We start from the raw sequence: 26,690 nt of genomic DNA, 5'->3' as shown, positions 1-26,690 counted from the left end.
ATAGTGACACGCCATTCTGATCAATTCATACCACCAACCAATGCAGTAAGTAGTGTTGGCTTCTTTCCAGTGCTAATGCTAGCTTAAGATTGTTAGCGGGTTATTTTTGAAGCTGGACAGTGTTCTGTGCTGTGACTATCATAACGAAGCATTTATATAATACATTCCATCACGAATGGCCATGTTTGAGAATCATGCTCGCTTGTCATCAGAGAGAGGCACAGCTTTTTTTTAGAGACTTGATGAGGGGGCACGGGTTAGTCAAGTGAAGCTACATTCAGATCTTGCTCGTGGTTTTAAAACTTGCCCTTTAAATTGGGAGACTTGACCATCACTACGTGTCTTTTTATGATGAGAGTCAAAAATTTTAGAGTATGTCAAGGTTGAGCGACTGTAGCCCTTTCCTGGTACAGAATCATCCTCATGGGGCTCATAGGAAAGAGCATTTGTGTCTGGATTTCTCTATTATTCTTTATCCTAATCAGTTTGCATGTGTGTAGGCAGCAGTTAAAACTGCCCCGGGATGCTATCTACGTCTCCAGGGATGAAACGTGTTGTGAAAAAAAAAAGAGAGAACTTTCATGGTCTACTTGGTCGTTTGTGTCTGCAGCAACAACACACTAAACCACCTTCCATAATTACTTGCTTCGCTTCTCACTAGCGCGGAAATATAAGGCAAGGTGAATCGTTTACATGGCAATTAATAGGTATCCTGTCTGAATATCTGTCTTGGCTGCTATCCTTTCCGATGTTTTCCGGGAATAGTGCCAGAGAAGGATGCACAACACTCGACAGATGTAGGCCCAAGTAATTTGCTTTACCTTTCACACATGGTCTCTATATGTATGGTTTGTATATGGATCCATTTCCACATACACTACCTGCTTCATTTGTACTTATGTTGAAAATGTAATTTATATCCAGGTTAAGTTTACTTCTTCAATTCATTTGATATTAAAAAGATGGGGATTATGTCCACTGATGACCAGCTGTACTTCATATATATATATATATATATATATATATATATATATATATATATATATATATATATATATATATATATATATATATATATATATATATATCAAGGTGCTGTAGAGTTTCCAAATAGCACCACTGGAATTCTGCAAGGGGGTTCATTAGTGGTTATATATAAAGGTTTTAGTTCTATATAGCACTCATGATTATGTGCAGCACCATGGACCACGGGTGTCCAACATATGGCCTGTGGGCCAGAATGGGCCCGAGGACAGAATACAAACAGCAGCTTTTTGCTAGAAAGTAAGCGTTGTTGCCTTTGCTCACTGGACGTCAGTCGCACTGACAACCATTTGAACATTCTGAAATGTGGCTGTTATTCAAGATTTGATTAAAAAATCTTGCAGTATTTTTTTTTTGTTCAGAAATGTCAGAATGCTCGTGTAAATATTTGCATCTCAAAAAAATGTAATTATTTTGACTAGTCATTGTTTACAGGTTATTAGGCCACAGACGTACCGGTGGTCTGGCCACACTGAGACCAAATTTGGGTCAACGTGGCCCCGGAATTAAAATGAGTGTGACACCCCTGCCATAAGGAGGTTGCTCAAAACGACAGAGACACGGCTACCCGCCATTGTTGTTGACAAACTGGCGGTTCGTGCGTAGTGGCATGAGAATTACATGATCACTGGAGGAGTATCCAGCTTACAGTCCCGCGATGGTGTCCACATTGGAAAGTACGGCGCGTGTTGAAATCTTTCCACTCTGGAGCCCGGTTCCATAAGTTATCCGTTTCAAGCTCCGAAACCGCGCCGCCATGTGGATGAACTGCGGTAAGAAACTTGTGCGGGTACACTGAAACGGGCTTTTTTGTAAACGGGGCCTAAGAGAGACTAAGGATGACATGTCACTGTCAATCATTGTCTTGCTTTTCTGGATTTCACTGTGATACCCCCCACCCCCCCCCCCCCACACACACACATGGCTGGCCCCATACCTGTGTGTGCAGACATATCGACATGTTCCATACTCCATGTGGCCCATCCATCCAAAAAACACTTAATATGCAGCTCAACTCTTCCATGCAAGGCATCCCAAAGACTCTCGCCTGTCTACTTTCTCTTCATCTCATTTTGACAGAGCAGGGGCCATCTTAATAGAATTCAGAAGACAAAGAAGGGATTGTTTGGTAAATGAGGCGTGTGAGAGTGAGGTGGGGGTCGGCATAGAAATTAATTATTAGCCCTGGCTTGTGATCAACAAGCATAGACTTGTGGAGCTTTGAGTGTGTGTGTGCGTGCGCGCGTGCCTTCCAATCAAATGCGTTAAAATTGTGAAACTTGACCTGTAAGAATCTAATTACACGAGTCCTTCAATGGAAAAAGGACATTTATTGGTTAGTGTATGTTGTATATACTGCTTCACAAATGGGTGGGACATCACCCATTTTAATGTTATGTCACAACTGTCCTAAACTAACAGCACTGATAATGAACAAAATCATTTATGGGGGGAAAAAAAGTGGTTGAGTGTTTTTTTTTTTCCTCCACATTCATTTTTATCACATAATGACAAAAAGCGAAAAGTTTGAATTGTAGAAGTCGACAAGTGCCAAGTGTTGAATGTGTTGCCTTTCAACTCTTCATGATGTTGTCTGCTATTAAAATGGCGCATTCCCATCATTGATTGTGCAGTAGTTGCTTTTTAAAAGTCCTCTGCGAATGTATTGTTTGGAAATGTAGTTGTTTTTTCCAATGTGCCAGCGCATCTTCTTCTAAAGTGCATTTAGTTTTATGCCTTTGCGTGTGGTTGTGTTTTCCCTGTTGCTGTGTGTTTGTGATTACAGTTTTATGAGCGACAAGGGGTGATGATTCAGGGCGGCAGGAAGGTGCGCAGCCGAACACGGTCATCACCATCAGCCATGACAACTATGTCATAAGTCTGTCAGCTCCCCTACTTGGATCCTCTAAAATACATGTGTGGCATTCGAGAGCCAGATGTAACATGCAAACAGGAAGCAGTAGAGACTGCAAAAGAGTGAAACAAAAACAAAACAGATGGTTTGTGACATCATGTACCATACACATAAACATAATCATTTTTACTTCACATGACCACCAAACCCTAAAAACAGGTGAGCAGTAGTGAATCGATGCGGTTAAGTTATGTACTGTAATTATTATCACTGGGCCCAAATCTGTTAGTGCATGAGCTAGCAGGTAGCTAGCACCTCCCAACGTAGCATGGAAAGCCCTGTGCTGGGCCTGGTGGGATATATTCCATCCATTGGACGCTTTCAGCAGAAATATATTGCGCAAGTATAAGTATGATAACAACAACAACTCTCAATAGCTCGACACCACTGCAAACTGCAACCACAATAATAGACATCTGCCTCTCTCCCAGTGCAAATCAAAACAATACATTCATATCTTCGTAAAGGCAACATTTGACAAAACTCTTGTATTAGATAGTAGAAGTTGCAAGTGGTGACAATGTTGTGGCTGGTTGGTGCATAAATGTATGTAATTTCAGACTTAAAGAAGCTGTTGGACTGCACAATATCCCCACAGTTGTGAGCTAATTAACTCTCTTGCACACGCACACACACACACAAAGTAAAACAAACTCACTGACAATGACTCAGTGAGTCCACAGCTTTTGTACTGGCACTTAACTAATGCATTCCAGTTTTTCCCGCGGTCTTAAAATGTCAACACATATACAGTATGCGCTGTATATAATTCTGGCTTCTTTTTTTTTTTAAATGCCATCAAGGTCATCTTCAGCTGATGGTCGATGTCATGTGGTATGACTAAAGGAATTACTCTTATTCCTGTAACTTCAACGTCACATCATTAAGATCCTTGACTAATGTATTGTAACACTTTGGAAGACGGAGCAGGTTTGGAATGTCACAAGAGGGATGATATGGTTTCATCTCACTGAATACTTGCAAAGCCATTTTGACTGAAATAGCATGATGAAATGTACATGAATAACATGCAGCCAAATGAATCATTTTCAAATGAGATTAATAGTAACTGCATTTAAATTCATTATGATACCCTTATGTAATTCTTGTACATTTTGAGGAAAGTTTTCCCAACTAACCAAAAGGTGCTCCTTGTAGATACTGTATAAACGCCATGTCCTCACAAAGCCATGCATAAAAGTGCACACATGCTGTCAGTATACCACGATCAATCAAATCTATCAACAAATAGACAGGGTGAGGGCTGACATTTACACCCCTGCAGCTCTCAGCTTTGTGTGAACTGTGGACTCGTATTCATATGCGTGTGTGTGTGTGAGAGTGTAGCTGTGTGTTTATTACCTATCCAGCATGAAAGGAAGGTGGCCCCAAAAACAGGCAGGCAGAGAAGGCGAATGAAGTGTTTGAGTGATCTGATACGCAAAGATGCTGCTCCATCATACCGCTATCTTTAGCACAGCTAACCTTTCACTAAAAGCGCAATTCAGTCTTTCTGACACTTTGGTGTTTACACAAAAACAGATCAAAGAGAGCAGCAGTGGCAGCGAACAAATGAGATATAATTGCCCAGGTACGATTTCATTAAGAGTGATGAGCGCTGAGCATCATCATTATTATTATGATGGGGAAGAAAAGAGTTTTTGTTCTTTTCAATACAATATATTCTGTCATTGGCAAACACACTAAGCAACTTCAGTGGTGAGCGGAGAGCACATTAGTTGCCAGTAAATTACGTAGAATACAAGAAACGGTTGTAAACTAGATTACAGTGAATTGCTGTAAAAGTAAATAAGTATGTAACTAAGTTATATACAGTAAATACTTGCAAAACAAAAGTATACATAAATATACTGAGATTTTAAAAGAATTATCTGGTCACATTTTTGCCAGTTATTTCTTGTAATTTCTACAGTCAATTCGTTACAGTGCATGACCACGAATTTGCCAATATGTTGAAATTTACAGTACAGTATTCGGAACTCGGTGGATTGCAAAAGATGACATTGCAGCAGAGCCGCAAGCGATTTCAACCAACAATCAACAGTTTGCTAACCTGTGGATAGCCAGCTAGCCATTTATTACTCATGCATGCTGGCTTGAAAGTGACAGACGAAATGATTCCACATTTTCGTGATGACTACTTCAGGAATAGGATGACCACATGAAATGATATTCTTCTTTTCCTCAAAAGTTCTCCATGAAAGCGGCACTCATTGTGAGTCGGCGATGAACTGAACCACTGACTGTTTACTGCAGAACAGTCCAAGTAAGCCAATTATGCGCATGCGCGTTGTCAGATAGCTGCTACACACTGCCAGCTTTTTTGCCATTCAAAAGGCAAGAAGGAAGGCAGTTTCTAATATGCATTTTAATATGGAGTAGCGTTCAACTGGTTTTACACTGTTTTACACTGTGTTATTTAAAGAGTAACTGTTTTAGTTTGTGTTTATATGATGTCCTATGCCTGACAGCTTTCTCTCCAGCGACACTGAACCATCAGCCTCCAATTTGTTATTCAAAAAGCCTCGTGTTTTTTCCGATGGCCAATGGGACTGTTATGATTGAGCCTTATGGATGCCTTCTGGCACCAAGCGTCAGGACCAGGAAAAACTGATGTTCTGGATCGCTAAAACTTGATTTGTTCACGTTTTAGTTGTTCATGATAAAATCCCATTTATCAACTTTATGCTGATTTTGACTTGCTGTAGATTACACACATTTTCTTGCATATCGCTGCTCTGCAAAAAACACGTCCATTTTTTTTGTTTTTTTGTTTTTTAACAATTTTTGGGATGTGCATTCAGTTTCATCCCAAAAACATAAAAAAGTAAAAAAAAAAAAAAAAAGTAAAAAAAAAAAAAAAGACCAAATAAACAAGTGTTTTTCACACAGCAGTGACGATATGTAGTTTGCATGTCTCTAAACAATGAATGAAAATGTTTTCTAACAAGATTATAAGATTATAGTATCGAAACCAGAATAATCCTTTCTCAAAACATGGAATATATATATATATATCCATCCATTTTCTTGACCGTTTATTCCTCACAAAGGTCGCAGGGGGTGCTGGAGACTATCTCAGCTGGCTTTGGGCAGTACGCGGGGTACACCCTGAACTGGTTGCCAGCCAATTGCAGGGCACACAGAGACGAGCAACCATCCACACTCACAAGCACACCTAGGGACAATTCGGAGCGCCCAATTAACCTGCCATGCATGTCTTTGGAATGTGGGAGGAGACCGGAGTACCCGGAGAAGGCCCACGCGGGCACGGGGGGAACATGCAAACTCCATGCAGGAAGGCCGGAGCCTGGACTCGAACACGAGTCCTCAGTACTGGGAGGAGGATGTGCTAACCACTCGACCACTGTGATGACCAGATGGCCGTATTTGGCTGCCTTCAACCACTGTGACACCTTTACTGACTAGCATTTCAGGCACTGCTCACGATCATTGGATGGCCTTTCATGCCAGTGATGACAGGAGCCACTGATCTCCATCAGTGTAGTTGGAGAAGAGCGAAAACAATTATTTGCCTACAACGAGGCAACATTTATTATAACAGACATGTTCTTGGTGATTATCACAAAACGTCAATTCAATGTGGATTTATGCAACCCACACAAATGCTAAATGATGTGTTCATGAACTTGCATCAGTCTGTCTTGGAAAAGGTCACAATTTGTCGTTAAGGGAGGCTATTTGCTCCCATCACTAAGCAGGGAGCAGATAGAGGTTGAACGATGGGATGTGTTGTCCGTCAAAATGACTTAGTGATGGTAGAGCTGGCTTGAGCTGGCTTCCTCGCTGGTGTCTGCAGTGACAGGTAACAAAACTGCTGTGGGAATGGCGTGCCAAGAGTATCCGCGTGGGTCACAGCCAGTGTTGTCACTAATTTACTCAGTTATGCGTTATTTTAATCTGATTACTTGTGTTCAATAACGAGCAATCTAACACGTTCATTTTCCAAATCAGTAATCTGATTGAAGTTACTTTCCTAAGTGGCTGTACGTTACTATTGTTTTATTGCCTCGTAATGTATGTAGAATGCAAAATTTGTTGTCCATTTCGAAGATAATTTCAAGGAGAAAATGTTTCTCTTCGTTTAGGAGTGACGTCACATTGCATGTCACGTTTTCTCAGCAGAAAACGTAACCCCAGGTCACGTGCACCAACATGTGTGAGTGGCGAGCGCTAGCAGTCTTGCCAAAACAATAGACGCTACCTACCTCGTCACGACGTAAACAATGGAAGAAGCAGGAGGACCTCCACAAACGGACGCATTTGCTCATTGGAAATACAGCTATTACTTAGCATTTTTGTCCAGTAAAGATTACAAAAACCTCTCAGTGTGTTGCGAATTTTGCGCTGGCTAAAAACGCCACATCCAATTGGAGGAAAAACATCACAGCACAGTGTGATACAACTCGAAGCGAAGCCGACAGGTAAGGAAACAACGAGCAGTTCTACAGTTCCTTCGGCCCAGCTAAACCTCACGACACCATAGGAGTAATCGGTAATCAGATTACTTTTTCAAGTAATCTGTGACAACACTGGTCACAGCGAGATGAAGGGGGAGTCTGATGCATCAACGAGAATTCCATTCTAATTAAAAAAAAAAAAAAAAAAGTTTCCTGCCTGTTGTGGGAATTTGCAACACAAACCTTTTAGACTGGAAGAGATATGGCTCGATTTTTACACCTCATATTTATTCAGGCTTGGGGCACAACTCCAATGACTGGGTGGGAACTTAGCCTGGAATCCCATGTTGACATGAATGCTACTGTTGCTCGCATGCACTATTCTGCTTCCCCATAGTGAGTCGTGCCAGGGCCATTTTGAATCTATGGCTCCAAGGTGGAAGTTGGTTATTTTCTAAGCAGGATGTCCCTTGGGGTGGATTGTGAACTGAATTGAATACTTCCAATACTGCATTCTCTCCCTGAACCAAATTTGATCAAGAAGGTAGATAATTACGAAAGATGAACGGGGAAATATATATTCATGAAACTGTGTGTTGTGTTTTCCTCAAGGGCACGTTGATTAATCTGGGTGAGAATCAGGGGTTGAACCCATGTGATGTCATGTGATGTGTCATAGTCGACTTTCCCGGGATAGTAGAGGAAGCACGGTGGATGGATGATGTTCACACCTGAGATTCACTTTGCTTACCCCTTCATCCATCAATTTTCTATATGCTAGATGGAAAAAGGTGGACTCCACCCTAGACTAGTCACCAATCGCTCACAGGGCACATACAGAGACAGACAACCATCCACAATCACATTCAAACCACATGCAGAAACACGGCGACGTCCCGCTTGGTTGCAGGTAGTGTTGTGTCGGTCACGGCCGATTCGTTCTTTAGAACGAATCTTTTCAGTGAACGTGAGTGAACGGGTCACTCCTTGAAGTGATTTGTTCTTCTCTCAGTTCATTTGAGAGCAGCCACGCTCATGCCGTATTCGCGAACAACCGATCAGAAGCTAGCGTCAGACGTGGGCGGGATTTTACTACACATGCAGCCTCACTATATTGGTGTTCAGGAACGAGTCACTGAGGAAGCTTCCCGTTCACGATCAGTGAGTGAACGAGTCAGTGGGTGAACGTGTTGCCGTTTCCGGCTCAGGAACGATTTGGTGAATGAGTGTGTTGCCATTTCCGGTTCAGTAAGTGAACGGGTCAGTGGGTGAACGTGTTGCCACTTCCGGTTCAGGAACGGACGATTCAGTGAATGAGTGTTACGGTTGTTGCCATTTCCGGTTCACGAACGAGTCAGTGAGTGAACGTGCTGCCATACCAGTTCAGTGAGTGAGTGATTGTAGTCTTACCACGAGTGATTCACGAGGAAGGAAGGAGCTACTCTCAGAAACGCCACAACTTCCATGTTGGCGGGGACAAGCTTGCATTATCACGTGTTTCTCCAAGCTAACGGCTAATGTGGTATCCGTCCACTTACTGGCTGGGGGCAAGTGCATAAAAACAAAATAGAGCGAGTGACAGTCTCTCTCTCGCCAGCACATGACGGTTTGCCCCGCGCTGCGGCAGCGGGGAGATGACGTTGTTGGGGATATCTAACGGATTTATTATCCTCTCTGTGTACTGTGGGTCTCGTCTCCTGTAATTATTATTGTTATCATCATTATTATTATTATCATAATTATTATTATTAAAAATATTATTATTGCAGTTGAATTTAAAAAGAAATTCCATTCAAAAAAAAAAAAAACTCCCTTTTTTGTCACGACGTCCGGGGTGGGGGGAGGGGGGGTTGGGGGGGGGGGGGGTGAACGATTCGGTGAACTAATCTTTTGAATGGTTCTTTTAAATGAACTGATTCTAGTGATTCAGTTCACCTAAAAGAACTCTAATGCCCATCACTCGTTGCAGGTGAGTAAATGTCACTGATGCGTCAATTTTGCAGAAAAACTGCTACGCATGTTACCACATTTAGCCCATATCTGCGTAGCACACCCTAATCCAATAGTATGTTTATTTACAAAGTCAACCACATTTCACTTGCTCATGCTAATCCCTGACATGACATACAACAAATCCCGACACTCACATGCTGCGCAGCATACAATTATCTATCTATTGAGATATAGTGTGATGATGGACCGCACACTGCGGCTTGTCGTCACGAGATTAGCTGCCGGCGTGTGCCTGCGTGGGTTTGTAACCATTGTTGCACCCTGGTGGAAGCACCTGGATTAACTGCAAACTATAAGAACGTCGTAACACAAGCGCACAATTGTTTGCGTGCAAACAAGTACACAACCTTCAAACGCTGTTCTCTTCTGGCTGAGGGTGGAGGATCTATTTTCACTGTTGCTTGTCTCTTACAAAAGGCCAGCAGAGAAATAGATGTGACATAAATACTAATAGTAGGAAGACATACTAGAAATAAATGCAAGGCTTCATCTGTAACAACCGGCGCTCTCTCCAGAGTGAAGTAAGCATGATATAATGATGATATTAAAACTGCTGGTGCAGACTGGTAGAAACAAGCAAGCTGGAAGCAAGAAGAGGAAGAGAAGTCTTCTGATGAAAGCCAGCTTCTAATGTTGCCAACGACAATAACAGCTGCTTGTCTGTTCAGCAAGTCCAATTAGGACTGAGAAGGAGAATTCTAAATGGTGGTGCACAAGCAACTGAACACAAAAATTGGAACATTATTGCGTCGCTTCTCTCAACTGAACAGTAAAATGGGTTCGAGGTAAGATTTGGACCTGTCTTTATTACTCCAACAAATTGAGCTGTTAGCAAACGAGAGCCGGTATCATTTGATGTTTCGAAACATATCCAGTTTCAGTGCTTTCTGTGCAATGTTAACATCTAATATCATTCAATGTCAACCCCCAAGTAGTCAGCTTGCTAACAAACAGGCAGGCAAATTATTGTGCTGCTGTTTTTCCCCCTCCATGTTTGTTATAGGAGAATTTTTTTCTCTTTTACCATTATGGAACTGCAAACTGTGGCCTACCTTGACCTTGAGATTTTGTCCAACAGCAGCTAAGTTTCTTCATTTTTCACAAGCTGTTGGTATTATTTGACCAACTGCTGTATCTTTTTCTTTGAGCTACCACATTAAGATTCCTCTGGATAGGATCTGTCACAAGCACGCATGCTTGCACCACCATCCCGTTGGTCACACGCACTTGTGGTCATATTCAGTGTGACACAATAGCACGGCCGGCGGCTGACTGTGCATGAGTCAACAGCCTGGCATGCTGAGAGGCATATGTGACTCACATTTGCAGGATGTAGTAAAAAAAAAAAATATACAAATTAAATATCACAGAAGAGTGAAAGTGAGTTAGTTGAATTTAGAGGTTCCTTTCCAAATATATTATACAAGTTTGAAGATAATTACTGAAAGATGTGCAAAGACTGAGAACTAATGCGGACATAAAACCGTAAATTTTTCACCGTTTAATTTCACAGTTTTTTTTTTTTTCTCGTGGATATGGCGAAAACAGTGCTTAATGATGCACTTCACTTCCACTATATAAGACTTTGAATGCCGTTGTTCACGTCACCCATTGTCAGGAGCATTTGGCACATCCCTCACTTTAGAGCGCCTCGTTGTTGGCCGTGGGTGTTCGCACATTACTCAGAGAAAAATAGAAAGGCAAAGAAAGAGGATTTATTTACTTAAAGTTTGACATGATAGCCAAAGTGTGAACAGGCATTTCACACTGGCTTAAATGCTTTAGAACGCCTCATTGTTGTGGTGACCCGGATAAGTCTCACACCAACCTGGCAGGGAATATTACAGCTACCAGACTTTAAAGTGGTTGTAATTAACTCATTCACTCTCAGCCATTTTCACGGACGCAGCCCCTGCTGTTTGTTCCAGGCTCAGAGAATAGTGTGTTATATTGCTATAAAAACATGGAACCTACCAAATGAAAGATTAGAGTCTCTTCTTTCATCAGAAAAAAAAAATATTTGTTTTTGTTTCTGTTTTGTAGCCACTATCATTAGACTATAGCTAAATGTCATCATTATTCACATTCTTGGTGAAAACACTGATCAAATGAGCTTGTTGCTACGTAGCCCTGGCTGATCTCTTATACTCTGCTGACACCCGCTGGCCATATTTTGTAATTACTACCATTGCTTTACACGACGTATTCATGTCAGAAGCTGCATCAAAGCCTTCTGTAAGCTCTTGCATGAAAAACTTTTTTTTTTTTAAATGTGTAAATATGTTTTTGGGAGTGAAGGACAAAGTATTAAAAAATGTTTTATGCATTTTGGGTTTTGAATGAGTTAAGCAGCTCAAACGTAGTTATGTGTAAACATAAGGAAGATGCTAGAGGAAGAAGCATCCATTTTTTGAGGTAGAAGTGGTAATAATTCATGTGAAAGAGTTGTTAATAACATTCTTCTCTGTGGTGTGTCAAATTTAGAACATATTTATATTTTCACTTTACTGGGAGTTTAATTATATGCGGCCAAGCCATGGATAATTTTGTATTAACTGTACAGTAGCTACTTACAACGCACAATAAGTTATTAAGCGCATGGAGTCTTGTCTTTCTATAAATCTCTATAAAGATGAGGGGCGCTCGGAGATCATTATCTGTCGGGTTTGTAGGGCAATTAACATGAAAATAGACTTTGGTATTTTATATTAATCAAATTGTTTTATTGCCTAGATTTCAGTTGTGGTTCTTTTTATTTTTTTTAGTCATCTACATGTCTTTTTCGCTCTGCTGGTGTCCCTGCTATGCCTCCACCCGCCACATTTCACTGTTTTTTTTCTATGCTGTAGAATATTGACAGTGGCAGCAATCGAACTTGCTTGCTCTCCTTTTCTCGGCCTGACACACTCTCTCTCTCTCCGAGCCACATACTGCGCCTCTCGGGCCGTTGCGGGCAGCCCTCCAGGCGCAGTATGTGGCTGCCCTCAGCACACAGTTGTACAGTTGTTTCACCCCACTGGATAATGGCAGCATTCACAGCAGCCTCCGCCTCATGGTCCCTTTCTTCTGCTCTTTTTTTTTTTTTTTGCTTTTATCCCCTCCAACTGTACGCTTAGCCTCCATCTCCCCTGACTCCTCACTTGATCCCTCTCTCATCCTCACCCCCGTGTCGCTCTGATGCACTCGACGCCCCCCCTTCTTTTTGACTCTCAGCGTGTCTTGTCCGTCTTTTCCTCTGGTCATTATGCATTTCTTCTCATCTCGGTAGGAATGTGTCTCATTTTTGCTGATGGCTCGCTCTCATTTCTCCCTATTGGCGGCGTCTCCTGTTACTTTTAGGTTATTGAGACCTGCTGTTGCCCTCACTCCCCCCAACCGTGTCAAAGCAGCCCAGGCATGACATCTATGAGCGTTTACGTGGGTGTTTCTGTGCAAATGCATACAATACTGAGAACAACTTTAAGATGTAGAAAAAGTCACACAATTTGCAACTTGACTACCATTTTCATGAAAAATAAGCTATATAGTCGCAGAACACTTTGATCTGCTGTCATTTTTTTTCTCCACATAATACCTCAGCATACCTCCCAAGCGCCACATGATTATGTGTTGCTTTTTCTTTGGCTTCTTCCTGTGTGGATTTTGCATGTTCTCCGTGTTTGTGTGGGTTTCCCTCTAGTTACTCAGGCTTCCTTCCACAAGGATTCATTTCATTAAAATCCATAGATCAAAATATGAGTGTGAATAGTTGGTATGCGCCCTGCAATTGATGTACAAAAGCCTCTCACCGAAAGTCAGCTGGGATAGGCTCCAACTCACCCATGAGCCTAATGAGAACAATTGTTACGCATCGTTACTTTTGAAAGCAACTTCGTTTTCTACTTGTATGGCAAGCAAAAATGTTAAAAGATATGATGAGAATGAAAGCTTTGCATTTGGACTTAGACCAGTGCTTCTCATTTGCTTTTACTTATGAAGAAAAGATAAAATATTTCACACAGCCTGAACTCTCTGCCACGACTATAAATATTATTATTTGTCCATCAAATTGTTGTAAGTACAGTTCGGCAGAGGAGCTAAAACACCTTGCACACTCTCTGACAATGAGAACGCCACTGCCACCTACTGTAGTGAATGTGCAATCACCCTTTATTCTGGTATGGGAAATAAATAAATCAATAAATCAATAAAAAAATAAATAAATATTTGCTGCCCCCTATTTGAGAAGGACTGACTTAGACAAAGAGTTTCCGTAGCCTTCATTTCAACAGTGGCGCTCTCGTCTGGAAATGAACATATTACTATTTAAACAGTCAAATGATCAATGGAGCCTGATGTCTGGTTTCACAACGGATCAAATTATTTCTATATGCATTATTTACTGTGGTCAAATTGTATCAATCTAAAGGAACTGGAAAAATTGTGCAGAGATAAAATTAAGCAGAGGTTCTCAACTGTTGTCACGATGTGACCCACTTATTTTTGCAAAGTTGCAACTCATGTTATAGAAGTTAAAAAGACTAAAGAATTTGTGTGTGTTGAAAAATAGTCTCAAATTAAAAAATGGTCTCTCAAATTACAAGTACCGTATTTTCCGCACTATAAGGCGCACCTTCAATGAATGACATATTTTCAAACTTTTTCCATATATAAGGTGCTACAGTTGAGGCTGTGGTTAAGTTATGAATCCATTAGATGGTGCTGCGCTAAAGGGAATGTCAACAAAACAGTCAGATAGGTCAGTCGAACTTTATTAATAGATTACAAACCCGCTTTCTGACAACTCCATTCACTCCCAAAATGAATAAACAGCTATTTTATTATTTTCTCTGAGGTAAAGTATTAGTATTAGCTAGCTATCCAAGATGGCGGGATCTTACCGCTCATGCGTGTCACCGATCGTGCAGGGTCACCGATAGCGTCTTGACAGCGAGACCTGTTGCGGCTCAATATTGATCCATATATAAGGTGCACTGGATTATAAGGCGCATGGTCAGCTTTTGAAAATATTGAAGGCTTTTAGGCGCGCCTTATAGTGCGGAAAAAACAGTACATTGTGTTAAATTATGAGTTTGACAGTGTGACATTCGCTAGCCAAAAGCTGAGCTGCACTGTATTTGTTCACAGAGTACCTATTGACTATAGCACAATATTTTATGTTCTATGTGGGAACTGGCAAAGATCCGAATACAAATATGTTATTTTTTAATAGCTGACTCACTATTGGGTCCCGACCCACCAGTTGAGAATCATTGCTTTTTTCGGCATCTGTGCTTATGAATCTGATGATCTCACAGCCTATTTCCTCTTTTTTCGAGAAGCATATCATTTGCCCACATCCCCGTTGTTATCATGAGAGCTTGTTACAAAAATTGAAGCAAATGTTCCCCACATGTTGGGTACAATGTGTTGATTACCCCTTTGGTTTGTTATTAGCCGAGTCTTCATGCAGCATCGACATCTGCATTGTCAGAATTATCATCAACAAGCATAGCTGATTCTCTTGTGATGCTATTAGAATGAATGTCTCAGATCTAACATATTTTGAATACAAAATGCAATCAAAATCAAACATGAGCTTCTGTGAGGATCCCTGAGGTGTGACAGCAAAAGCTGACAGAATGTAAACGGAACCGAATATGTATGACCGGGCTCATTGATATGTTGTCTGAAGGGGTCAAAGTTCATTGGAAATAATTGCCCCTTGCCTTGCTATGGCCCTGCAGGGCATTTCATTATTATAAGCCCGCAAAGGAAGAATCTCGGGACTTGCAGTAATTCCGCAGCATGAAGCATAACATTTATCCAGGGAGGTATTGGAGAGGGGAAGCCTGTCCCTCTTCAGCATTATGTTTGTTTATGTGTGCAATCCAATCATGTTACCCGGAGACTCAAATGATGGCAGCCTTATGCAGAGGAATGAACCCGCTGGTATCGTGCAACATCCGTCAGACTATATTACAAACGTCACATCAACCTGAAGTGACTGTTACAGTACCTTATTTACTTGTGGCCACAACTTTAGGTACACTTATACATTCGAATACGATGCAATACATTCATTGCACCAAACTGAATATTTAGTAAGAAAACTACAATAAGGGAAATGTCTCAGTACTGTGCAGCACAGCTACTCCCCTGCCAACTACAATTAAATGTTAAATTATGACATATAATTATGATTTATTGAGTTTGATCATTGGTAATTGCCTCTCGTGATCTTGTGGCATAACAACGAAGTGGACAAAGCTGAATATTGCACTACCCACAAGAAGGTGAAGTGGAGACAAGAGTGGGTGGGAATGGTGGTGAACCCAGAGGAATTGGGGCTACAGTAGTCTGGATTTTTTAACCAAACGGCATCCCCTTTATTACAGAGAGTAAATGCAAAAACATACACTGATTATGTAAAAGGGCTCACACACTTCATAAGTTAAAGAAAGGGGCAAAAAACGTTCTATAACTTGTGTGCACCTGTGTGAGAGACAAAAGCTCATCCAGAACCATGGACAGCACCATAGTCGCACAGTTCAGCTACACGTTAGATTCAAGTTGCAAAATAAAGATAAATAAATACATTTTGAGTACATTAATTTCTTCCACACAAAAAAAAATTATAGGTCTCATTGTGAAGCACCACCAATTACTTCAATGCATTTTCATCCATGGTTGTTCCTCAACAACAAACTCAATCATGATAAAGTCAACATAGAAAGTGGGTCAAACTTACCTTGACTGTCATTAAAAGCGAAGAGGATGTCCAGGAATCACTGGACAATCCAGCTTAAGGTTTCCTGCTCGGTGCACACCATAAAGAATCAGTATCCTCCGGCCATGATCACACCGTGTAAAGTCATTTTTCTCCAAGAAATGTTGCCGTGCACACGCTCCGAAGCCCGGCTGTAGAAAATGTTAAGGTTTTTTTTTTTGTTTTTTTTTCTCCTGGCGTTGCAGCGCTCTGTGGCTTCGTCTGGTGCGCACCGGTCCTCCTTTTTGGACTCACATGTCCAATAATGTCTCCCACCTGACCAGGTTGAATGCAGGGGAGGGTGCTGTTAGAGCACCATTCTGAGAAAGGAAATGTTAAAAGTTAATCAATATTTAGAGTTTCACTTGAAGCTTCCTGCGCTGACAAATTTGGGGGGCACTTTTATTTTCCAACCTCGGTCACGTTGATCGAGCACGCTGCAACAGAAAAGAAAAAAAAAAAAAAAACTACGACGAAAAACTCCTTTAGTCGACAAACGTGTGTGAAAACACCAATTTAGGAGCCCCGCTAGCAAAAAATTCCAAAAGGCATTTCCTCACAAAATTGCAACTTCATGTGCAAAGAAAAGACAAACAAAAAAATCCGATAAATCGTCACTTCATCCCGTGTTATTTCCCCATCCTCGTGGAACAAGCGAAGACGGACAAAATAACTCCCACGCATTTGTTCGTAGTTTGTCTCCTGCAGCGCGCCACAACATAACCTCTTCTCAGGGAAGACATCTGAAAGTGTGTGCGTGTCTGCGTGAGAGAGAGAGAGGGAGGGAGGGAGGAGGGGAGAGAGGGGAAAAAGATGCACCTGATGGATTAAAAACCAGCGCACATTTTACGAAATACATATTTAACTTTGTTCCATTCTTGCGCATTATTTTTAAGGAGAATATTTCAGCTTGAGTCGACAGGGAAAAAAAAAAATGCACGCCGGATTGCATATTTAACGAGCCGTGTTTAGAACCTTTAACAGCACCAGCAGCTCACACTAGTTTCGTAATTGAAGGCACGCAAAAGCACAGAGCGGTGCACATAATCAGGTTGAGTTTTTAATGTGTTCATGCGATCCGACAAGCGGACGCACCGTCGCAGCGTGAACGCGCACGGATAGAAGCACCGATGGGGCTGGCGGTTGCAAACAACGACGTGCTGGATGGGCACCTTTAGAGATGTTTTGACACATGACAAGAAGACACTTGGGAGAGAGACTATATGAGCACACAGCACAAACTTCAAAGTCAGTAACGGTGGGTGCGGACAGCTTGTCTGGAGTTATTTTGACATTTCAATGATTTAAACAAAGGGCAATTCAAAGGAGTATTTCGTTATCAGGTGTAACTCACAGGTGAGAGGTATATTAACTCATTCACTCCCAGCCATTTTCACAGAAGCAATCCCGTTTGCAAGGCCCACAGAATATTGTGTTCAATTGCTATAAAAGCATGGGACCTACCAAAAGAAAGATTAAAGTCTCTTCTTTCATCAGGTTTCTATCAGTTTCCGTTTTGCAGCAATTAGCATTAGAAGAGAGCTAAGTTTCATCAGTTTTCACAAATGTAAGTAATTTAGCTTTTTTTTCTAGATGGCCCTGGTTGATCTCCTTTGCCCTGCTGCCACCTGCTGGCCGTTTGTGTAATAACTACCATTTCTGCAGCCTTCTGTATGCTCTAGCATAAAAAAACAAAAAAACGTATAAATACGTCTTTGGGACACTTAAAATATAAAAAAAACTTATTTACACATTATTGGGAGCAAATGAGTTAATGGTGGTATGTGGTTTGTCTTGACAGTATAGTGGCATGATCAACATGATCTGCATGTGAAAAATAAAATACATTAAATAAATCAGCTATCTTTGGCCTGAATGTGATATACAAGAAACCACAGTTCCAGATGAAAACCAACCAATCAGAGACAGAATGTGTGTAAAGACGTCACTCATTTGTCACACATTATGAGCACATGCATCGCAGGAATACCCCAATTACAATAAAATGAAAAATACATCTTCAAACAAATAGCTAACATTCCAAACAGGTCAGTATGAGGCCACCAAAGCTTGTCCACGAGTGTGTCTGCACTTTTTTTTTTTTTTTAACTATGACAGGACTTTATTCTCAAACCTTTTACACATCAATATGCCACCTCAAAAATGCTTATTTCACCAGATACCACTATAATGGCCAAAATTAAAATACTTTGATTAAGTATTCATCAAAAACATAACAGAGGTGTTATTCATAAAAAGTATCATATCGAGTCGCTGCTCCTCCACATTGGGAGAAGCCAATTGAAGTGGCTCGCCTGGACGCCTCCCTGGAGAGGTGTTCCGGGCATGTCCCACTAGCAGGACACCCCGGGGACTACCCTGGACATGCTGGAGTGACTATGTCTCGGCTGGGCTGGGAACGCCTTGGGATCCTGCTGGAGGAGGTGGATGAAATGGCTGGGGAGAGGGAAGTCTGGGCTTTTGTATTTGAACTATCCGCTGTATGTTTGGTCATACTGTATTTTCTTTTTTTCACTGTGTCCACCATTCTGCGTTATCGCTGAAATCACTCTACTCATAAACAAACATCCCGTCTGCCTACACGACCCCCGCCACCCCCACCCCGTCCACTCCCAACCCCCGCTCTGCGATTGGGTGGAGGGGAAAACAACCGTCTGTCCACTGACGCTACCCTGAAGCGTCCCGTTGTTGACAAAACAAACACAAAATGGCAAAATATAGCCTCGGGGGTTGGGGGTAGAGGAAAAAAAATCACCACCACACATTAAAAGAAGCCCAGAAGTGTAGACTGAGAGGGAGTTTAAGTGTGTGCATCCTGTATTTAAAAAGTGCATTTCCCTGAGTGAAAATGGAAGATCCTGCCTTTAAATTATTAAATTAAAATGTGTTGCACACAAAAGTGAAATAAATATATACCGTATTTTCCGCACTATAAGACGCACCTAAAAGCATTCAATTTTTTCAAAAGCTGACCATGCGCCTTATAATCAGGTGCCTCTTATATATGGATCAATATTGAGCCGCAACAGGTCTCGCTGTCAGGACGCTATCGGTGACCCTGCACGATCGGTGACGCGCATGCGCAGAAGATCCCGCCATCTTGGATCGCTAGCTAATACGAATACTTTACCTCAGAGAAAATAATAAAACAGCTGTTTATTCATTTTGGGAGTGAATGGAGTTGTCAGAAAGCTGGTTTGTAATCTATTAATTAGGGGTGGGACAAGAAACCGATTCGACCGAACCATCGGTCGTCAAGGGGAGCTAAACGGCCGTATCGGTAGCAGACTTGTCAACCGATACAAAATCCGCCGGGAATCCTTAGATACATTGCTTGTAAAGCTGTGGACCGGATATCGCGTTGCTGTGAATCGGTTGCGAGTGAGGCTTTATGGTTTTCATAACAATAGCAAGAGTTCTGCGCCGTGCTCTACTTGTTTTGTTTACATTTCAGTAGCAGCACTATTCAAGCTACTTCCGTGTTTACAGAGAGCTAGCAAAGTAGCACTCAGAGACGCTTCATTCCCCGGATGTTGTAAACATAATGCAAAGACGTTACGCACCTTGGGGGGAGCCTACCGTCAACGCCGTGCTCGCGACACGCACACAACGAGTGACAACATGCAACAGTGGAGACAGTTAGCAGAAGCCGATGCCGTACATCTTGGTATTTCCCCAATTGCTATCGAGTCCTCTCGATGCACTTGTATGTCCCGGGCCGGTGTTGGTACTGCGCGCGAGCCAAAAAGAATAACTCCCGTGACGATCCAATGCATGGATTCAAACGACACAGGTATGTCCCACAGCCAACACACCAGCTAAGCTGAAAGCACACTGCAAGTATCTCATTTCTCAGTTTGTGGCTCCCTGTCAATGTACACAACTAGCATGAGCAGCAGGGAACTGAGACGTGCCCGCAATTACGTCATCAAACTCAAAATGAACGACAGCCCAAAAAACAAAACAAACCGTAGTGATTCCATGGTCATCATCGTGTCTCAGATTAAAAAAACAAAAAAGATGTCATACATTAACCAAAAATGAATGTGATGGCAAACAAAAACAAAAAATGTTAAAAACAAAAATTGTTAATAAAAAGGGAAATGCACTTTTGGAAATATTTTTGGATATATCCATCCATCCATCCATTTTCTTGACCGCTTATTCCTCACAAGGGTCGCGGGGGCTGCTGGCGCCTATCTCAGCTGGCTCTGGGCAGTAGGCTTCATATTTCTTTTGGTTGGACGGTAGGTTTATTTCATGTCTTAAATTTATGTTTCTGAAATACTTCACAATGTGGACATATTCTGTTTAATTGTGTTGGTGTCTTTTTAAAGGTTAAATATTTATATTTCAAATTGAATTATCAGCCTTTTGTTTTCCTGATCCTGATTTTGAATTAAAAAACAAAAACAAAAAACAATTATAACTGTCAATAACAACTAATAAATATTTAAACTGATACATTCATATCGCCCAGCCCTTTGTTCCAGTCCATTTAAATAATTGATTCAATATATATAAAAATATAGAAGACATTGTTGTTCTTTTTTTACACATTTGTAGATACTGTAAAAATTTGTGGTGTTTTAAGATTAATGTTTACAAGCAACAAATGTCACTATAAGTTTTGAATATTGAAATTAATCGTATCGAATCGAAAATTGTATCGTTCCCAAACTTAATCGAACCGTTCTGTTCTGAAAGATAATCGTTTTTCAATCGAATCGCAACTTGTGTATCGAGATACATATCGAATCGGCCGCATGTCAGAGATTCCCACCCCTACTATTAATAAAGTTGGACTGACCTATCTGACTGTTTTGTTGACATTCCCTTTAGCGTAGCATCATCTAATGGATGCATAACGTAACCCCAGCCTCTACTGTAGCGCCTTATATATGGAAAAAGTTTTAAAATATGTCATTCATTGAAGGTGCACCTTATAATGCGGTGCGCCTTATAGTGCGGAAAATACGGTACTTAAATGTTTAAAAAGACTTAACATTCAAACCCAAAAACGTGTAAATACATTTTTTTTTTAATACTGTGTCCTTCACTCCCAAAAACTTGTAATACGAGAGCATACAGAAGGCTTTGATGCAGCTTCTAAAATAAAGAGGTGGCTTTAAGCAATGGTATAGTTATTACAAAAGCAGCCAGCAGGTGTCAGCTGAGCATAAGAAATAAGCCAAGGCCATGTTGCAACAAGCTCTTTTTGACAGTGTTTTCAACAGGAATGCGAATGATGATGAAAATTAGCTATATTCTAATGCTAATTGCTGCAAAACGGAAACAGAAATGTGCTTTTTTCCTGATAAAAGAAGACTCTAATCTTTCTTTTGGTTCGTTCCATATTTTTATAGCAGTATAGCACAATATTTTGTGGGCCTTGCAAGATCAGTCAAAATCCAGTAAAACAGCGGGAGTGAATGAGTTAACGTCTATGTATTTTTCCATACATAAAAGTGAAATACACTGAACTGTACTTAAAAAATTTTTTACGGTACGCCCACTGTACATGAAATGTATAAAAACAACAACAACAATACATTTATATATTTTAGTTGAAGGCTGTAAACATTATTTAAAAAATCTTAATATTTGGTTTTAATTTTAGTAATATTTAATTCAGTTTGCCACTAGAAATAGCCATTAGTTAGTAATATTATTGTTATTTGTACCACACTTTAAGAATCACTGGTATAGCATACATGTCATGACCTCTATTTGGACAGTCCACTTTACCTTATTCGGCCCTTCCATAAAACTAAGTTCCCTTATCGTGATTAAAATGTAACCAGTTGCCTACGTGAAGTTCACGTTAATGTTAATATTCATATTAATGTCACGTTTTGCCTTCAAATGTCCTCTAATCCACTCAATAGGCCTTTCACAGTCGTGTATGTCCTCTGAACGACCTCTTTATTTTGCTGCACAATCATTCATATCTGCAACTTTTACACCCACACGTAATGATTTGATTCCAGTCGTGTCTGCCCGATCCCTAAGCACGTCAGGCATCATCTCTTTCTGCTTAGTGGCCTACACTAAAGGAGGCACACTTAGTTTGAGACAAATCTTGAGATTTTACTGAGAGATCTGCATTACAATGGGTTCAAGAATTCTTAAAATAAAGTACAATATATTGCAAACCAAATGTTATAATATAGCAACATCTATATTGTGTTCATGAGAAATAACCATTTGTTGCTGGACAATGTACATGGAAAACAGTGAGTTAGCAGGGATTTAAAAATGATCACTTGGCAGCATGCAGTCAATCTTCACATATATTGACAACAAACGTGGCACTTGCCTAGTCAGTGTGGAGAAGGGCGAAGGAATGAAAATTGTATGTTTTGCCATTGTGGGGTTATGACTAATTCACGGCATCATGTGCAAAAATACCCCCACTTGCCAGCTCGAGGTGAAGTGCGTTATTCATAAGTTGTGAATAATTGAAGTTTAGGGAGCACAGCTGGAAAGAAAATTAAAAAAAAAGAGAGGGCTTTGCTGACTGCGCTTTGTCTTGCTTGGCACTTAGGAATAATATAATGCTTGGGTCGGGCAATTAGCTGGCACAACACACGACAAAGGCAAAGTTAGGTTACTTGCATATTTTAATGATGACAATTAAGCGACCATATCCATTATTATTATTATTAACAAATGATATCTCATTGACTCAAAATGATCTACAAATGAAGTGTTGGTTATTGCGGGGGGAACATATTAAATGTTTGTCAGGTTGTAGCATTTAGTCTTTCAAGATGTTACCTACTGATATGTACGCCAGGCAACGAAACTGTCAAGCAGGAAATACTTCAATGTAGTAGTAAAAGTAGTTTGCTGGATGGGAAGCCGGGGTTATTTTTTGGGAAGGAAGTATAGCCACTTATCTTTTCTGCGGAATTACTTTCGACAATGTAGGTGAAAGCCTCGATCAGCCATTTAGGTGTTGGGAATACCTGTTTACTTTAGACTTCTAAACTCCTTCTAAAGTTACCATCCAATTCCTCTTGCTTGATTTCTCACTTCCAGCTACGCAGCACCATGTGGCCTTCAGTGCTTTCCATTATTTCCCTTTTGTTGTTGTTGTTGTTGTTTCTTATTTACCCTTGGGTGTCACCTTTTATCTCTTCCCCACTTTGTTTTCCGTGGTTAGACTTCCTGTTTTCCCCCCCTAGAGCTGAATCTTTCTGGGTACGGGTGAAAACAAATGACATTGTTTTCTTCAGAGATTTCCAGTACAGTTGATGAAATTTTATGTCTTTCATTTTCACAACTAATGAAGTTGGTTGTGTTTAGCTCACAACAAGTCACACAAAGATGTGACTAGTGTGTTCAGCCAGCCCATCACATAGGGCACAAATAAACAAACACGTTTTATTAGCTTGTATAGACGTACCAAGTGTTATGACCAGAGTTTTTCAGTTCCACCAACTAGTTTTTACAAGTGGCCGACTTCCATCCACTAGTTTTGCTATGATTCAAAATTGGAATTTTCAGCAACAACAAAGATAATAATAATAATAATGCATTATATTTATAGGCGCCTTTCTAGACACTCAAGGACACCGTATAATTTTAAAACGGTTTAATTAAAAACACTGTTTAAAAAAAATAAATAAATAAAAATGGGGGGTTGGACTAATGGAAGTGCAAAGAGGCATTAACAACCAATCAAAAATTTAATGTCGGGATCACGTGCTTTCGCAGATATAAATTTCCGATTTCAAAGCACATCCAGTCGGTTGCTGCCAGCTCGGCAGCAGCACCAAGACATATTAATAAAGTACATACATTGTGTTTTGCAGTCAGACTTAACTATATTGATCATTTAACTTGCACCCATGCCTGAAAAAGCCATGCGTGGAGAGTCTCTGTCACCGAATTGCACATGTGCTGCAGGGGCAATCGTTGTCAACAGCCTCTCTAATTATCACACAGTAGCCAAAGCAATCTGTTTCTTCCTTCACAATGAATTGCAACATTGTATGTGGTTCCATAAAAAATATACACCATATAAGGGGAACCTCAAAACATTGTTTGAAAACCGAAGGTCATGTCACTCAACGTGTGGTGGGCTAAAGCATCTTCTAACTGTAGTCTACACGCAAACTATAACCTGCATGGGTTAGATTGAACTTCCTTGAAGCAGGCAGAACACACACATATAGGCACACGCACAATTACATTTACCTGAAACTTGAACTCTGGTCTCTCTGTGTTCCCATGAAAGATTCAGCGTCCCGGTTGAATAGACGTACGTGTTCAGCTTAGAGCGGATCAGCCAGCCAATGTGTCCAGGTGAGTTTGACATCAGTCACATGGAGGCATGCGAACAATGTGACACTCTGAATGGCACGTGAGGATGTCACTATCAGAAACGAGAATGGCTGAGTTAGGAGGAGGGCAAACGGACAGGTTCATGAAAAAGTCAGTCTGTTATTTTAAAATATGCATGAATTCAGTGTTCGGTTTTTGAGGTTGAGTCCATGTCTTCTGGTACACCTGCACTATTGTGGTTGTCCTTTCTACGTGTGTAAAACTGAACTGCACATTGCCTCAAAAACCGTAGTAGAAAATGTATGGATAATATTAAGGCTGGGTTTTAAAAAATCTAATAATCAATATAGAATCTAGATAATATATAGTAACACTAATACTAACAAAAATGTTCATCATCACTTTGTCCACTCTAAAGGCAGACATTTTTGTCAAGTCCAAGTCTTGTTTTTACAGTTGCAGCCCCCTGCAAGTGCAAGCTCAACACACATCCATCAACTTGACATTGAGGCAGCAAGTGAAGAATTTAAACCCATTTGACTCACTAGTCAAGTCTATTTGCCGAATGCTTCCATTCCTACCACACACACACACACTCACTCACACAAATTGTGCACATACATCTCTGACTATAGTCTCATTTCACAGTCTGGTCCTTTCTTACCTAGCCAGAAAAGCCCCCAAGGGGGATTTAGTAAATATAAAGCAAGTTTGTACTTCCCATTAGAGCCTAATTCTATTACGCAGTCGGCTTGTATCGATCCAAACATTGAGGTAGACGTGCAGGAAAAGTAGAAAGTGGAGTCGAGTTGACAGCAGTTGCGGTTTGGTTGAATAGAGTGACTTTTATGGCTTTACGCAGTTTAACAGTACAGTATTGCATTGTTGTATAGTATTGATGGTGGCGATGTGACGGATTAAGTCAGATCCCAAATGCACGGCCCGCCACTCATTAACACAAGTCAACACGAGATTAGCACAAGTGATGTGTTGACATTAAACATGCATGTGCGGGCTCACACATTAGCACAACACACTGATTCGCAATGACGACATACAGTGTTCAGGGAGCCTCATACAAGCCCCACATGCACATGTGCACACATTGAACAGTGAGGTGAAATTGGAATAAGGAGCAGGCTGGAGCCCGAGGGAGCAAGTGTGAATAAACTTGGTTATAAAAGAAAAAAAACAAAGAGGGAGATTATGAGGAACATTTCTTCAGAGACACGCTTAGATGAAGAACGAGATAAAAAGTGGTGGCGTGGGGTGACAGAGCAGATAAAGGAAGAGATGAGTTCAGGGTGGGTGTGAAAGAAAATCTAGGTGATATGGGAGATCAGATCAGGCATCCACCTCACCCTTCAAAAAATGCGGACATACAAAGACAACACACATTACAGCGACCTGTCACTGTGATTTGTCTTTCAATTGTGCAGAGTAGAACACGGAGACAGATCCTGACTAAACATTCACTCAGTGAGCTGGAACAAGACTTCACTGCAATCACATGGCGACAGAGGGAAGACGGATGATGAAGACAATTTCCTTTTTTCGAGAAAAAGAAAACACATGCAAGTGGGCACAGACTATAACTTTGAAGCAATCTTTAGCTTCTGTGTTTCCGTAACAATGGACCCTCCTAAAGGGGAACATGACATTCTGATTAATATTGTGACTGTGGAATATGAATTAAACAGCAAAATCCACCCATTTTTATCCATCACAGGGGGCGGCCATTTTGCCACTTGCTGTCAGCGGAAGTTGACATCACACTTGCTCAGGGCTCAGGTAACAACCATTCAGGGTTCGCTTGTTTCCCAAGTTTGGTCATGCGACGTTCACAACCTGAGCCCAGTTTGGTCGTTACAACTGTGATGTCCTTTTCAGTCAGCTAGTGGCAAAATGGCCTGCCCCCTGATATGGTTTAAAAACAAGTGGATTTAGCTTAATCCATATATCATAAACACAATATTAATCAGAACGCCGTGTGTAGACTAAATGGGAGCACATATATCTGGTGTACTAAAGAACATTTTGGGGCTGGTCTTCCTCTTTAAAATGAGTGGCCCTGAAGTTGTAGAATACAAAATACGCCCCCAAATTCACACATACCTCGGAAGTTGCCAATCAGGACTCGGTTCAACAAAAGTATTATTACAGCCATCAATTTAATTTCAACATGTCAGTTATGGCTAATTAACTTTTCTTGTAG

At 40.9% G+C, this 26,690-nt stretch overlaps 1 protein-coding gene across 2 annotated transcripts in view; it reads right to left on the bottom strand.

Annotated features, from left to right (window-relative positions):
* The window catches only part of cacna1ia (calcium voltage-gated channel subunit alpha1 Ia), a 242,043-nt gene extending 225,143 nt beyond the window's left edge, over positions 1-16,900 (bottom strand). The window contains exons 1-2 of one of the 2 annotated variants that reach the window (XM_077541150.1): positions 16,577-16,900; positions 16,145-16,482 (exon numbers count right to left, since the gene is read on the bottom strand). The gene's annotated coding sequence lies outside the window, so the exon portion shown is untranslated. Of the gene's footprint in view, positions 1-16,144 lie in introns of both variants that reach the window. The other variant, XM_077541159.1, reaches the window with a different exon arrangement.
* Between the last annotated feature and the right edge of the window lie 9,790 nt (positions 16,901-26,690).

This window comes from Festucalex cinctus, chromosome 1 (genome assembly GCF_051991245.1).
Source record: "Festucalex cinctus isolate MCC-2025b chromosome 1, RoL_Fcin_1.0, whole genome shotgun sequence".
NCBI lineage: Eukaryota > Metazoa > Chordata > Actinopteri > Syngnathiformes > Syngnathidae > Festucalex > Festucalex cinctus.
The sequence above is the reverse complement of the archived record's forward strand: the minus strand, read 5'-3'. Positions and strand labels throughout refer to the sequence as shown.